The 16,546-nt window shown below is 30.2% G+C and overlaps 1 protein-coding gene across 2 annotated transcripts in view; it reads right to left on the bottom strand.

The window, feature by feature from the left end:
* LOC129905297 (serine/threonine-protein kinase N) overlaps positions 1–16,546 on the bottom strand; it is a 214,847-nt gene that overhangs the window by 97,958 nt on the left and 100,343 nt on the right. The window lies entirely within an intron of this gene.

The raw sequence follows: 16,546 nt of genomic DNA, 5'->3' as shown, positions 1-16,546 counted from the left end.
GTTTACTTTGATTCAAAAATAAATTGTGTTTGGGTCTACTTTTTAGCGATTTAACTATAATTTAAAGTGGTTTTTTTTTTTGTAGGGTCAAAATTCCATAGGCCAAAAGACCATAAAGGACTATTGATCCATTTATGTGGGTCATAAGTCCACAAATTAATTATGGACTTACAACTGACCCAAGCGGGTCAAAAGTTCACACGGACTTTAGGTTCATTAATTAATAACTTATAACCACTTGGAAGGCCAAAATTCACAACGCTGAGCCCTCATCTTATAATTGCTTAGCTATTTCTCTCTAAAACATTTATAAAAAAAAAAAAAAAAAAATAGACAAAAAGCTTAAATATTCGAGCGAATTTTAGAAAACTACTTTATATTAAGTTTCCAAAAAAGTAACACTCGTAAATTTTCAAAAATTTTTTCATAAAATGTTCAATCACTTGGTGCCATGAATTAGTCCAAATGAAAAAGGCCATCTTTCGAAAATTGGTCTTATTTCAATTTTCAATGTATACAATTACAGCTGTTTAAAATATTATTATAAGTATTTGAAAGTAGCCCGATCATATTCCTAGACAAAATTTCACTTCATATCAAAGTTAATTGAAGTACAAGATTTTTTGATGCAGTTAGGTTCCTTTGATGGATTAGAATATAAAATCACAGTTTTACACCAAAATTTGATATGGCGTATCCCCGAAAATGACCCCTGACTCCTAGGCAGTACGGAAAAAATGATCTCAATCGAATTTTAGTATGTTGTAGTTCACATCATGCTCATAAGAACTCTCCATGGGTGCAAACCCTTTACACCAAGTAAACCCCATCTAAAACCCCTTATTACCCTTTTTAACGGGGATAGTACGATAAATTAGGGGCCAAGAATTGATAATAGTTTTTTGTAGAGGGGTTAAATACAATCATTTTTTTCTATGTAAGGGGGGAACTATCTCCCCACATTTAGGCGGGAGGGGCAATTTCATAGAAAAAAAATACTTAAAATAAAAAAATTATTAAAAATATAACGGCAACACTTACAGTAATGAATGATACCTTTTAAAAATTGTAATGTTATTTTAATTAATTGTTTTCGAAATAATCGATATTTAAGTCAAAATTTGGGAAAAAAGAGTAAAAAAGCTAAACGTTGAACGAAACAATTCGGGCAAATGAGGGGGGAAAGAGGGAGGGGGTGGTCAGCTTAAAGTAATGAACAGTAGCTGTTTTTATTGCAGATACAAAAATATTGCATTAAAAAAATGTTATTTATAGCGAATAAAAAATTTCTGCATTGAAAAAAAAAATTCAATGCAAAATGTATGCATTAGATAGTTTTTTTTAATATTCGTTAAATTTCTTAGAATTAAGACTATTTTTAGCGTTACATTAGGTTCAATATTATAGATGAAAAGGCTAATGTATGGTGAAATAGTCAAAATTGTAAGAAATACGACGAATGTTTAAAAAAAAATTATTCATGCAGACATTTTGCATTGAAATTTAATTTTTTTTTTTCGATGCAGAAATTTTTTTATTCGCAATACCTAAAATGTTTGTTTTAGTGCAAAAATTTTTTTTTATTTGCAATAAAAATTCTATTCTCAATGCAAATATTTTTCTGTTACAACAAATATTTTTTTTTTTAATGCAATTTTTTTTATTTGCAATATTTTTTTTTTTTTTAATTTCAACAGCATTTTTTTTTTTTTTGTTCAATTGATATTTTTAAAATCCTGATTTTGATGCAGAAAGGAGCATTTTTTTACTTAAGGACCAAATATCAATAAAACTCGCAATGCCATTACTACTTCTAATGCCCTAATTACTTTCATCACTTTCATCTGCAAAAATGTTTAACAGAACGAAACAACATAGTTTTTTTTAGAAAGCTAAAAAAAAACAGCATTTTAGAATATTTTTAATTTTTCTACTCCCACATAAACTTTCAGTTGAAATAATTAAAAAGTACTGTTGTATAATGCGTGGGAAAAGGTAATACATTTTGAACAAATGAGAATCTAAACAAATCCCACAGAAATTAATTTGGCGAAAAAACAGCAGCTACCAAATTATTTAACCAACACATCAACTTGACAACCATAAACAAAGAGGTTATTGACATTGTTAGAATTTTTGTGCCAACTTGTTTCAATGTCTTTCTGCTTAAAATGACATAACGTATGATTAGCTTCCTTTAAATTAAACTACCAAGGAAAGTACAACTTCAAATATAATCCTTACATGTCAGAAAAATATAAAATCTATCAAAAAATAACTTTTTGACATCAATTACTATAAAATGTCAGCACCTTTTCCAACTAAAGAAAAAAGTTATATAGTGTTCATAAAACTACTTACTTTTTCACTTTTATTCCTAACTCACTAGCTTAACTGTCAAAAGCAATAAACTATCACTCCCATTTCTACCTCCTATGAAATAATAATAAAAAAGAAAGAAAAAAAAAAAAACTAAAACCAAGTTGGTCGATAGATTCCGGTCCCACATCCAATTCATGGTCATCGGAAACTACTTAAATTCTTTATCATTAAAAATTGTTGTAATGATGTGAAACACAGCACTTTTACTACATTTTTGTTGTTTTTAATTTTTTATCGACTTTTAAAGGCTAGCCCATGGTCATTCCTTCCTCAGAAATAAAAAAAAAAAAAGAAATAGAACAAAAAAAAAAATTACTTACTCTTCCACGACCATCACAGAATACCGCATGCCCTTGGAAGTTTACAGAACTAAATACAAGGCAGGCTTTTGTGTTTAAAATCTGACAGATTTTTTTTTCTTTTTTTTTTTGTTGCTGTAGTTTATCGATGGAAAAGTTTACAAACGACATAACAAATAACATGTTCAACTTGTCATTGCTCAATTATTATTGTTGTTGCAGTATGAAAGCAACTTTATTTGTAACAACAAAATGAATGTAAAGTATTTTGAGAGGTCGCATCTGTTTGCTCTAAGATCTGAAAATTTAATAACAATTTGTAGGAAATTTTGTGATAGGTAGTTAGTGAAAATGGAATCATTAAAATATTGTTATGATTTATCAGTGTGATTTTTCTCTACCAAAAACATAGCCCTAAGTAAAAAAAAAAAAAAACAGGAAAGGTCCCAGACTCATCAAAGGTCCAAAACATATTAAAAGTTACAAATTCATTATGGGTCACTGACTCATGAAGGATCCCCTATTTATGAAGAGTTACCTTTTCATGAAGAGTTCCCTATTCACAAAGGGTCCCAGACTCACGAAGAATTCCCAACTTGTGAGAGGTCCCAAACTCATTAAAAGTTACCGATATATCATGGGACGGCGACTCATGAAGTGTCCTTTACTTATTAAGAGTTCCCTATTCATGAAGGGTCCTCCTAGACTCATGAAAATTTCCCGAATCATCAAGGGTCCCAAACTCATTTATAATAATTACTGATTTATTAGGGGGTTCCGACTCATAAAAAGTTCCCTGCTCACAAAGAATCGCAAACTCATGAATAGTTCCTGACTCCTGAGAGGCCCCAATCTCCTTAAAAATTAGTGATATATCAGAGACCTCCGATTCATGAAGTGTCTCTTACTTATATGGACATGGAGTTCCCGAGTCATAATCGGTTTCGAAATCATGAAAACTTCTCGACTCATTGCGAGATCTCTGAATGAAAGTGCCCAAACTCATGCAAGGTCCCAGACAGACTCATGAAAAGTACGAGCCCCCACCCATAAATTGTTCCTACTTATTTATAGTTCCCGATTCATAAAAGGGTCCCAGAATCGTTTCAAGGTCTCTAATTATGAGAGGTTCCAGGTTCAAGAAGAATCCTCATCACGAGGTCCTGACACATGAAAGGTCCCAGGCACAAAAAGAATTCCCTACTCTTCGTTAGGGGTCCCAGGCTCTTGAACAGTTTCCGACTCATAAAGAGTTCTTGATTCATGAAGGGTCTCAGGCTCATAAAGAGGTCTCTACTCATGAAAGAATCCAGACTCATGAAGAATTCCTGGCTAACGAAGGGTCCCATGAAAGGTCATCAAATGTGGTCATAACTAATGAAGAAATCCCAACTCCTAAAGGGTCTTAGAATCATTAAGAGTTTCGGACTCATCACGGACCCCCCGCTCATGAAATTTCCCAAAGAGATCTCAGAATTATGAAATGTTCCCGACCCATCTTAAGACCTCATTTCATGGAGAGTTCTCGACTTATGAAGTGTCCCAGTCTCATTAAGAGTTCCCGACATAAACGAGGTCCTAACTCAGGAAAAGTTCCCAACTCATAAAAATCCAAGACTCTTGAAAATTTTATAACTCTTGAAATATCCCAAACTCATGAAATGCCCTAGACTTATGAAAAATTGCCGACTTCTCAAGGACCTCTAACCTATTAAGTGTGTGACTGTGTTGAAAAAAATTTTAACGAAAGCGGAAAATTGAAGATAACTTGGTTTTTTTTTTATACTCAAATTTCTTATTTTTTCAGATAACCATAAAGTGCCCTTATATTTTTGTTTCAGATCTTATTTTTGTTTTTGCAAATCTTTCACTATTTCAGATGATTTTATGGAAAGTGAAAAAAAAAAATAAATTTTCTGAAAACCACTTCCTATATCTAAAAAATCCCAGCAAATCGACAGACATTAGACATCTATATGCATTATTTGTCTCGATCGATCCACACCACACGCACGCCTCTATAAAGTCTATCAAGTTCGTACCCAACTGGCGTCAACGTCAAGCAGCGCCGCGGCGCACACGAGACACTGCACATATCCAAATTTGGATATCTTTCCCAAAAATTTGGAATAAAATTTTACTTTGAATACTAATTTTGTTCGCTTTGTCGCTGCTGTTTTCGTTTACCTTTTTTAATTCAATTTTGCATTGAATGTTTTGGAATTTAATGAGAGAAACAAATATTTGTGTCCCAATCCCAATAAAAAAAAAAAAAAAAAAATAGTTGAAGTGGAATATCTTACCCAATATGGCAAAATTGAATAAAATTTTATGACGCGAAAAGTGTTGGCGTGAAATTCTATTGATTTGGTTTGGTTATTTACATTGGCAATAGGCGTTGTTGTTTGATTTTTTTTTTTTTGCTTTTTTTGACAATTTTTGTGTTATTTTGACCAACATTTTTTTACGTAAGTGCATTTGGTGGGACAAACTTAATTCTGAATACTTTTAAGCTTGTTAAGTATCAATCAGTCTTAAGTTCAAACAAACATTAACCAGCTCTCAGTTTCTTGCAATGAAAATTGTAATCTCCAAGAAATTGCACTTTGTCAGACTCTGTCCAGAAGTACCTTAAACGAAATGACATAAGTTTACAAAAATTAATGGCAAGTCTTAACTCATTTCTGGACTTTGCAAGACTTTGAAGAGCAACCATCAGAAATCATAAAGAAAAACACTTAACAAACAATAAACTTCCTTTTACAACAACTAACCAAAAAGCAAACAAACTCAACACAATCAACAGAAAAAACGACGACGGGAAATGTCCGGAAGTTTTTAATTAAGTTTTTGAGAGATTTTGTAAGACCATGACACACGTAAAAACAAAACACGTCTTTTCTCTGTTAATACTCTCCTCTCGTTGGGTTCTTCCAATTAAGTTTCTTGGAAGTGATTTCTTGTTTTTTTTTTTTTTTTGTTTCAGCCTCTGATGTTGCTGTTTTGTTTTTATTTCGTTGTCAGAAATTTTTAGATGTAAGACGCATATATAAACACTTGATTAAGTAATCCTATCAAATTTCATCATAACACAGCTGAATACAAGAAAAAAATACACGCAGAACAGAAAGAAATGGTTTGAGTTTAAAAAAAATATAAATAAATAAAATGAAGTCATTGTACTTGTTTTTTTTTTTTTGTAATTATTTTGGTCTAGAGATTTAAATTGTGTGTTTTTTATTTTTAATATGGGCAATCAAAGTGGAATGAAGAAGAAATATATATTTTCAATGGCAGACTTTGTTGAGCAAAAATCAGAATGTAATTGTTTAAAGTCAAATGAGGTTCTAACAAGAGCATCAGAAAAAAAGTTAAATAAAGGACACGTAAACTTCTTTTTATTGTTAAAATTTTATCTCATTATATAAAAAATGGAACGTTAAGGTTTTTTTTTTCTTTTTTATTTCAGTGTTGAAAAAAAAAACTTTTTCCATTACAAATTTAACAAAAAAATATATATTAGAAAAAAAAATATTTATGGAAATAAAAAAATACTTATTGAAACTGAAAAATATTTTGAAATTATTATTTTTGATAAAAAATTTTCTGCATTAAAAATAAATTCAATGCAAAATGTGTACATTAAATATTTTGTTTAATCAAATTTCCTACATTTTCGACTATTTGGCCATACATAGGTTAAATATTAAAATAGCTAATGCATGGCCAAATACCCAAAATTGTAAGAAATTTAATGAATATTAAAAATAAAAAATTAATGCGCACATTTTGCATTAAATTTTTTTTTTCAATGGAGAAAATTTTTATTTATATGTTATTTGAAATAACATATTTTTCAAGGCAAAATATTTTATACTTACAATACAAATTTTTCTTTGAATTCCAATATTTTTCAGTTGCAGTAACAGTTTTTTTAAATGCAAAATATTGGTAATTGCCATTAACTTTTTTTTTTATTTCAAATGCATTTTTGTTAATCCATATTTCTACAAACCTTTTTTTACCAACATTTTTGTACGTTTCTGTTTCCCTAAATAGTTTTTTTAAGCTCAATTGCAACAGTTGACGTTCAATGAAAAATAAACAATAAAACTGAAAAATAAACATTTGGGAAATTTCGTTTTAATATAATATTGTGTTTACAGTAGGTACTACTTTACTTAGTTCCATCTTCTTGTATGAAATAATGTAATTTAGAAACCATTGCAGCAATTTGGTATTTAACAGTCCAGTCTATTGATTTAAAAACAAAAAAATAGAAAACCAAATCACTATTGTTTCATCGAAATTTTATTGAGTAAAAGAAAAAATGCTTTTTATTCAAATTTGCATTACCGCATCAGCAGCGTGGTAGGCTTTAAAGGATAGTGATATTTCTAATAATAAAAACTGTTAGAAAATGCATTTTGTTAATTTTTGTAGTCTCAAATAATGTACAAATTTCGTAAAAATTCGGTATTTAAGAAGAGTTTTTTTCAAAAACCCTGTCATTGTTTACTTTAATTTAAAGATAGAAAAATAAATATTTAGTTTTTTTAAGAAAATTAGATAAATAATTTGTATTTAAATATTTTCAATAGCACTAACGGTACTTTGAAATAACGATCTTCTAAAATCTAAACGATTATTTGAAGGCAAAAAAGTTGCTGAACATTTTTTGAAAAATTTTGTTTGATCCTCATGTTTTGTTCATAAGACTTTTTTATAGGTTTAACCGTTTGAAAGTTATACGCGAAAAATACTTTTGAATACTTTATAACGCAGTAACGATTGGCTTAAGGACTTTCGGATTCGGTTTCCTTATGGACAATTGAATTGCGTACTATTCACTAAATAAGGTATTTCATAGCTTCAACAAGTTATGTATTAAGTTGTTAATATATTTTTAGAATGACATTTTTTTAACTTATCTTTCAACATCACAAAATCTTAAGATTAGATGTAACGGGTGTGATGTTAGAAAATCGATTCTCTCAGCTTAGGTGAATTTAACCCTCTGTCGGCATACGGGTGCGAATTTGGCACGAAAAAAATATAAAAATTACGATTTTTCAAAAAAGTGGTCACAAAAAAGTCTCTTTATAAGGGTGAAAATATTTTTTTCGGAATTGTGAATACAATATTCGAATTCCTCGGAATATTCTACATCAATTTCATACTTGATTCTCTATAAAATATTGTGACCGAAAAAGTTCTAGTGACATGAAAAAGTATAAACCAAATTCGCACCCGTGTGCCTATCACGTCACAAAAATGAGGTGCGCCTACAAAGGGTTAAGAACTCATATTGTAGATGAAAATTTGATGAAAAATTGTATATAACGTGTTCAATATGAAAGAAAATTTCATTCGTTTCCAAAAAGCATACATTTTAAGAAGATTTATGAAAAAAAAACTGTGTTTTTATAACAATTAAAATAATGTTACGGGTGTGACATACTGAGATATATAGTTTGTAGCTGGTGTGACAATGTATGAAAAAACGTATTGATACAAACATTAAGGACAAAAATTTAATAACTTCAAATTTCAAAAATTTAAGCACTATTTACACAATACCTAAATAATTTATTCAGGGTCGGAATCTGAGTTAACATAAAAATAATTGCCCCGAAATGTTTGGAAATGGTCAAATTCCGTAAAATAAACCAAAATCTTTAAAAAAAATTATTACATAATGCGCAAACTTCTGATATTAAGAGGTCTTAAATTTAAATTAAGAAAAATTTGGCCTCAATGTATTTTCAAAAGAATATTTAAGTCACAAAATTTTCCGCACTAGACAAGGAAACGAGTCTTAAGATTTTCTTTTTCGCAAATGAAATCTGGAAGAATTTCGACTGGAAAAACTTATCTTGAATTCCAGAATGAAGAAATATAAGAACAAGCAAGCAAACAAACAAGATTATCAAAATTATCAAAATTTAACCATCGCACAATTTTTTTTTTCAGTGTAAACTTAATTAGGCTGCAAAAATGAAGTTTAGGCCTTCAATTCCCGTCTTTTATGTCTGCAAATTGCTATGTCCAGTTTAACAACGACAACTATTCTAGTTTACACCAATGTTCTCGTAGTCTTTCTCTTATATACTCTCTGGAGGCGTTAATATATTTTCTTAAGGTGAGTATCTACCACCGCTGCTTTCGAGTTGTGTTTGTCCGTCGTCGTCGGTCGCCTGCTTGTCTGTCTCTACCTGATAGCTCTCTAATAATTCCCGACACTAACAAAAAACCATTACCCATGTGTCAAGTGTCTATACGACTTGTTACGAATTTGTCAATTTGCTCTACGATTTGTGTGATCTTCAGCACTCTGTAGGGAATTCCCGGAACTACACACACACATCGACTTCTTCTCTCTCTAAAAATTAATTAGCTTGCCTTGGCCTTAACTCTCTTGGGGAATTTTAAAGGCACCTCCATTTTTATAGACACATGAATGCCATTTCATGCCCCATAAGGCACCCATCGCACATCAACTCAGTGAGTTGAGTTTATATTTCTTATAATCTCTGCAGACTGTTGTAGATATCTAGAAAACTCTCTGGCAATTTTGCTAAACAAACTTAAACATTGTTAAACTCGTGAATGATGGCGGCGCGGCGACCACCGAAAAATTCCTGAACTCTGCTGTCTATGGCATTTATCGTTTACCGCTACGGTTGGCTGGTTAGGTTAGTTTGGGGTTAGGTGCGCTGTGTGCATTGGAAAAAAAAAAGATGCAGCAGTTTAAGTCGGGATATAGCCATCAGAGAGATTATTATGAAGCACACGCTTCGGTCATTCATCCGGCTGCAGCTCGTTGAACACTTCTCTTCTCTCACACATCTAATGCACAATAAAGACGTCAATCAGTCATGGCGACGGCAACAGCAGCAGCAGTCAAGGTTCTAGTATGCATGGAGTCCTTTCGAGAATTTTGTCGACATTATACAGTGGGGCAAAATTTATCATAAATAGTACCTTACTTGAAGTCGTTTGAAATCCCAACGATATTCTAAAAATACTTTGAATAATTTTCCAATTTATATTTTATTGCTCCACTGTACTTTGTCGTGCTTAGATTGTTAAATGAATTGAAGTTGGTTTCGTCGTTGGTCTCTTTGGGTGAATTTTGAGGGGGCCCAAACCAATCTAACCAACCAACCAATGAACACGGACAGACTACTTATCATTTATTCGCTGGAAAACTATACTCCATGGTCTGGTTTCTAGTTCGTCTCCTGATGGCGGTAGTCGCACTGTGGGTTATCTTGTTTTTTTGACAATAAAACGAGAAGCCAATTCATTTTCATTGCTTTTGATGGGAGCAATAAAAGTTTTGGAAAAGTTTAGTTTTTTTTCCAGTTTTTTTTTTTATTGCCTACTTAAATTTTTAATGAAATTTTTGGGAAAGTTTCACGTACGAGAGGTTTTAAAGAAATAATAATTTCTTCATTATTAACAGTTAGTTTTAAGTTTTTAGTTATTTTTTACGGTATTTCATCTGGGCTTGCTTGTTGATAGCGGAAAATATTTTTTTTTGTGGATACCTGTTAAGTAGTTTGATATAACTTTTGACTGAATTTCTCATGAGACCAACAACAGTTTTTTTTCAAGGGTAAATAACCCAAAGCGGTAGTACTTATTGTTCAAAATATTTTTTTTCGTCATGTGTCATGTCTAATCCACAATACAATATGGAGGATAAGCAAAATCGTTATATCCCATTAATTTCGCTAATGTGAAACGAGTACGTATTTAGTGCTTAAAAAATTCATAAAATATTATTATGGACCACTAAAAGCAAAAAAAAAACAAGGATAATTTTAATCATTTTATTTTTAATGCATTTGTTTTCATTACAAATTAAAAAAAAAATATTTATTAAATATTCAAAAAAAAAAAATATTAAAAAAAAAATGCATTGAAGAAACAAAAATTTTCTGCATTGAAAAAAAAATTCAAATTAAAAATATGTGCATTAAATATTTTTTTGACGTGATAACGTCTTTTAAATCGATGAACCATGGCAGCCACCAAAAAAAAGTGACGCCATTTTCTCCCGTTCTACTCTCGCACTTTCGCAGTGCGGCAAAAATTTAAATTCAAAATAAACTATTAGACATACAAAAATCTTCTATAGCTTATTTGAAAGATAATAGCCTAAAGATTAATCCAAATGAAGGATTCTTAAAAATTTCGTCATTTAATAGGGTAAAAGGGGTAAAACAAAATTGCAAAAAATTGGATATTTTCTAAACCCGACAATGTAAAGAGTTGAATTTTTTTTTTAAACGATAGATAAATTTATTGCAAGACTGACAATGTTATTGAAAAAAATTTTTAAAAATTTCAAAACTAAGTAATAAATCGTTTTCTAAAACTAAAACATGAGACCTTTGACAAAGTAGTGACTATAAGTAGGGCACATTTTTTTTAACAATTTGAAAAACGTCATTCAAAAGGTTATAAAAAATAAAATGCACGACTGGGGTCGCACGTACTTGCTCTTGTAGTTCAAAGTATCGTTATCTTAAATAGCTATTGGAAATTTAAGATTTTGTTTAGTGTCGAGAAAAAAAAAATCAAAAAAAAAATTGTAAGTTAAAAAAATTAAAATTAAAATTTTTTTTTCAAAAACTAAAAAAAAAAATTTTTTCAAAAACTTTTTTATTTTCGACACTTTAAAATTATGTCTGTAAATTTTGAATAAAATTAACTCATGTTTTGATGAAATATATGAACTTAAAAAATATGTTAATTTTTGAAAAACGGCAACGCCATATTTCCGTTCTCCGCATTTTTTGAGAAAAACTAAAAACGCAGTTTTGTAAGAATCAATGGGAGTATTACCTACACCAAATTTAATCAAAATCGTTAGAGCCGTTTTCGAGAAATTTGCAATACCTCGAAAACTTTATATGGGAGATATGCGTTTAAAAGGAGATATTAGAAAAATAAAAAAAACGGGTCTGGGGAATTACTTAAAAATCATGTGTACCAAATTTCAAGCAAATCCGTCCATCCGTTTAGGCCCTAGCTCGATGTACAGATGGACGCACAGACGCACATACGCACAGACGCACAGACCGACGGACGGCATGACGAAAACCACTTTTTTGATCTTCTCCATCATCGTAATGTCGGTTTTGATTAAAACCTCGAATTTTTTTTCTACACGAAACCAATACTTGCCCTATAGAGCAAGTAAAAAGTTAGGTGTCTAATACGGATTTTTTTTAAGTCTATGCGTTTCGAAATATGAATTTTTGAAAAACACCTACTTATTTTGGGGTATTTTCGGGTGAATTTTTTATTTTTAAAAATTTTTGGAATTGTGTTCAAAATTCCTGCTTAAAGAACATGTAGTCTATGACCGTGCGCATACATGTACAAAAAATTGATATTTTAAAATGATTTTTGACCGAAAAACGGGAAAACAAGTTTTTTTGTCCCAAGTTTTTTTGGCCGTTTTTGACCGTTTTTTATTTTTATCTGTTTTCGTCAACACATAAATGAATGAAATTTATATTGTAGATAGATAATACACAGGACTATATTTGTGCAAAATTTGAATATAATGGTAAAATAAAGTTCTATTTTTCAACAAGTTATATCTTTTGATCAAGAGCAGATTTAACGTTATTGAGCATGGTGATTATTACCTTTCATTTGATATATCACACATAACTATACATTCACTACAAGCTACACAATTATAAATTAAAAAACTTGCGAAATACCTCAAAACACCTGTGGAGATCTGTTGATCATGAACAGCCACCAGTGTGGAAAGTACCGTAATCTCAGTTTGTAGTTTCAACATGGTTGGTTTAAAAAATTCCAACTTTTTTTCTAGGCACCACAGAAATAAGATTGAAACGTCAAATTAAAGGTGAAATAATGAGCTTTCAAATGATTTAAAATTTTTATAGGTTGTCATTGAAAAAATTGATTCAATAGCGCGAGAAGATAAAATTATATGTTTTTTTACCGTTTTTGATGAAAATTGATCGAGTTCAAAAAATTCTAGCTCTTTTTGTAGATGTCTAATAGACATGATCTATATATATATATTTGGAGCTGAAGCAATAAGCTTTCAGGTGGTATAAAACTTATTATAGGTTGTTATATTAAAAAAATGAATTTTTGGGTGATGGAAGTGATTTTTTCAATTTTTTCATAAGAAATAATTGTTTTTAATAAATTATTTTCATAATTTTTGCGCATTGTAAAAATTTAAAAATGGTTTTATTCTTAAGAAGAAATACTTGGCTTTTAAATGGAATAATTTTTTGTGCAAGCTTTTAAAATAAAAAAATTAATATAATGAGAAAATAAAAAAGGTAATTTTTTTTTAGCTTTTACTTGTAAATTATGATTGTTTGAAATAAATAAACGCTTCAATTGACTCATTTTAAACAAAAACACACAACCTATTTTCTAACGATGTTATCACGTAAAATCATCGTCCGTAAATCGGCTTTACAGACAACCTCTTTTTTTTAAACTCGTCGAATTTCTTACAATTTTGGATATTTCATCATACATACCTAAACTTTATTGAAGTATTTAAACTTTTTTAATATAAGATCAAAAACTCAAATTTTGAAGATATTCGACGAGTATTAAAAAAAAAAATATTTAATGCTCACATTTGCAATAAAAATTGATTTTCAGTGCAAAAGTTTGTTTCATTGCAAATGCATTTTTTTTAAACTAATATTTTTACAACCCTGATTTTAATACTTAACCCTCTGTAGGCACACCTCTTTTTTTGCGAATTTGGTTTATACTTTTTCAAGTCGCTAGAACTTTTTTCGGTCTCACTATTTTATAGAGAATTATATATGAAATTATTGTAGAATTTTCCGAGGATTTCGAATATTATATTCACAATTCGAAATTTGTCTTGCCAAATTCGCACCCGTGTGCCGACAGAGGGTTAATACAAAAAATTTCATAAATAGATTTGTTAACTTTAAGCATCCACTATTATGATCAATTTTATTTTAGAAGACCCTATGGGTCATAACTTTTGTTATGTGCGAAACAATTTTCCTGAAATTCATTGTTTTAATAGTCCTGGAAGTTTCCTTCAAATTATAAACAAATTTTTCGTTGTCTTGATGCGTTCAAAAGTTATGATTTTTGCAACGAGAAAAGTCATTTAGGACAACAGTGCGCCGTTTTTAGTTGAGTTTAGTTTATTTTGCTATAAAATTTTTTCAATTTTTTTTTTTTTTTTTTTTTTGTTCAGTGTACCTACAAGAAAAACATTACTTTAAAAATATATAAAATCCAAAGCCCACCAACCAACCCAAAGCAGTCAAGTATATAAATTTCTTTTAAAAAGACCTCGCTATTGCATGCCATTGCTGGCAGACATTATGTACAAGCACAGGTAAGGCTACCATTTACAATGTGTACAATTCCAACTTTGGGCACCGCAAATGGACACTGGACGCGCGTATAAACTGGACAAGAAATCAACTTCTAAGTAACAAAATAACACAACACTCCAAAACAACAATAACAACAACACCCATAATAGCAATCACATGTATTATAAGCTTAAGCTGTTTTGTTCCCAATGTATCACCCATAAATACATTCTGATGGAGTCCGGAAATCGTACACAGAGTCGAAACAGGGTTTTTTTTGTAAATGTTGTTTGTCCGTTTGTTTGATGTCGTCATAGAGTAATATCAATGTCCAACAACAACAACAACAACAACAAAAACACAAAATTTACTTGGCTTCTTTCTGTGTAAATATTCTTTATTTTGTAAGTTTTTTTTTATGGGATAGGTTCGGGTTTTCGGTATAGTTTATATGATGATATACGGATATACGCCTAACCTGGAAATACAAAGGTGTAATCGTCTCGTTTAAGCGGCCGATTAAATCGACTCGGGTTGTTATAAAGGCGATGTACATTATAGACTATGTGGCGACAACAAAGACCAAAGACCCCGCAAAAAAAGTTGTTTTGTTTTTTCGCTTTATGTGTATGTTCCAACAGTTAAAATACACCGGAACATTCCAGAGTGTTCCAGACCGTAATTGGTGCTAAATGCGACTTTCTCTTCTTAGACGACTTAAAAAAAGATTTTAATGGCTTAGAAGGAGATTGATGATTAATCGATTTTTTTTTTTTTTTGTAATAAAAAAAGACTTGGATTTAGCCTAAGCTTAATGATGTTACCACCTACCATGATGGCATCACGCGATGTAACTTTTTTTTTTCATAAACCTCAAATAGTACTAAATGACAATTTAAAATATATAATTTTAATGCTAATTATAATGTACTTAAACCGTAACGAGTAATTTGAATTCGCAGAAAAAGAACAATTAGTGAGGTTTGTAGGATCTTTTTGCAGGTTTGTCTTGCTCCACAAAAAGCAACTTGAATTGGAGATAGCAAAATAAGAAAGTTTTATCATAATTAACAAACACACAAAAAAAATATTAATTTTTTATGATGAATTTGCTAAAAAATGTTCTAATTTTATTTGACAGATAGTTTGACATTTAATTATTTTGTTAACATGTTTAATCTTTATTACTAAGCAAGATAGACAAATGTAGATCAGTATATGATGGTGGGAGAATTATATCAAGTCAAGACTTTAGGAATTAGAAGAAGTTTCTATTTAATTTATCGTAACCTGTTGTACGAGTGGAAAGTTAATTGGTGCTGAACTTGAAAGAAGTTTAAATGAGATGTCAAATTTTTGAGATGAATGATCTATGTAGGTTAATTTGAGGAAATTTAAAGTAGAATAAAATGCTCTAAATATGGAGTTATAAGCTAGATTTAGATTATTTGATTAGTGTCACTCAAGAGCTTAATACCGGACGGAAAAACATTTTTAAGTGAATAAAGAAAATATAAATGGGAAAATTAAGGTAACACAATTAAATACGTGTAGGGGGGAGGGAGGCCAAATGTAACACTTTTTACTTAAACCGATGGTAAATAAAAATAAGTCAACCCAACCTTTTTTAAATAAAGGAACTACATTTTAGATGCAAGATCCAGCACAAATTTTTTTCAAAACCTAACGGTAATGTTGAAAAATAAATCTTCCAAACAAAAAAAAATCGTGTTTTTTCAACCTACTCCATTTACGGGGCAAAGTGTAACACATACCGGGGTATGTTGTACCAAGAACTAAAAATAAGAAAAAAATAACTTTATTTGTTTATATTTATTTATTTTAATTAGTAATAATAAAAACAAACCTCAGTCATGAAATTTTGGTGCAGATTTGCAAAAAATAAAAGGGATTAAATCCAAGATTTCGGAGAAGATTTGACTAAAGTCTTAAATTAAAATTAATTGAATTCATAAATTGTTTTATAAGCTTTATAAATTCAAGTGTTGGTTCAAAATGTGTTTGCAATTCCTTCCAAAATAAATACAAATTGATTTACAAGCATTCATATCCAGGGTTGTTGGTTATACTAGGTAAAAAATTCTTATGAAATTAAGAAAAAAGTGGGGTAAGTCGAAAAAAATCGTTACGTTGAACGTTAAAGTAAAAATTGAAATGGGACCACGTGACAGCCAGCTGGTGGCTCCAATACAAAAAGAATTATCAAAATTGGTTCACTCAGGTTAAAGTTATGAGGTAAAAAAAAAATACAGTCGAATTGAATACCTCCTCCTTTTTGGAAGTCGGTAAAAAATAGGTTTTTACGCTTAATTTCCAAAAAAAACTTTATCTCGACTGAGAACAAGAGATTTAAAATAATATTTTTTCCAGCATTAGATGATCTATTAGAAGATTTATTTTGACAAACAAAAACCCAAATTCGAATTGCAATATGTACAACTTTTTGTTATGCATTTG

Source organism: Episyrphus balteatus, chromosome 1 (genome assembly GCF_945859705.1).
Source record: "Episyrphus balteatus chromosome 1, idEpiBalt1.1, whole genome shotgun sequence".
NCBI lineage: Eukaryota > Metazoa > Arthropoda > Insecta > Diptera > Syrphidae > Episyrphus > Episyrphus balteatus.
Note: the sequence above shows the minus strand (reverse complement) of the source record. Positions and strands in the feature narration are given on the sequence as shown.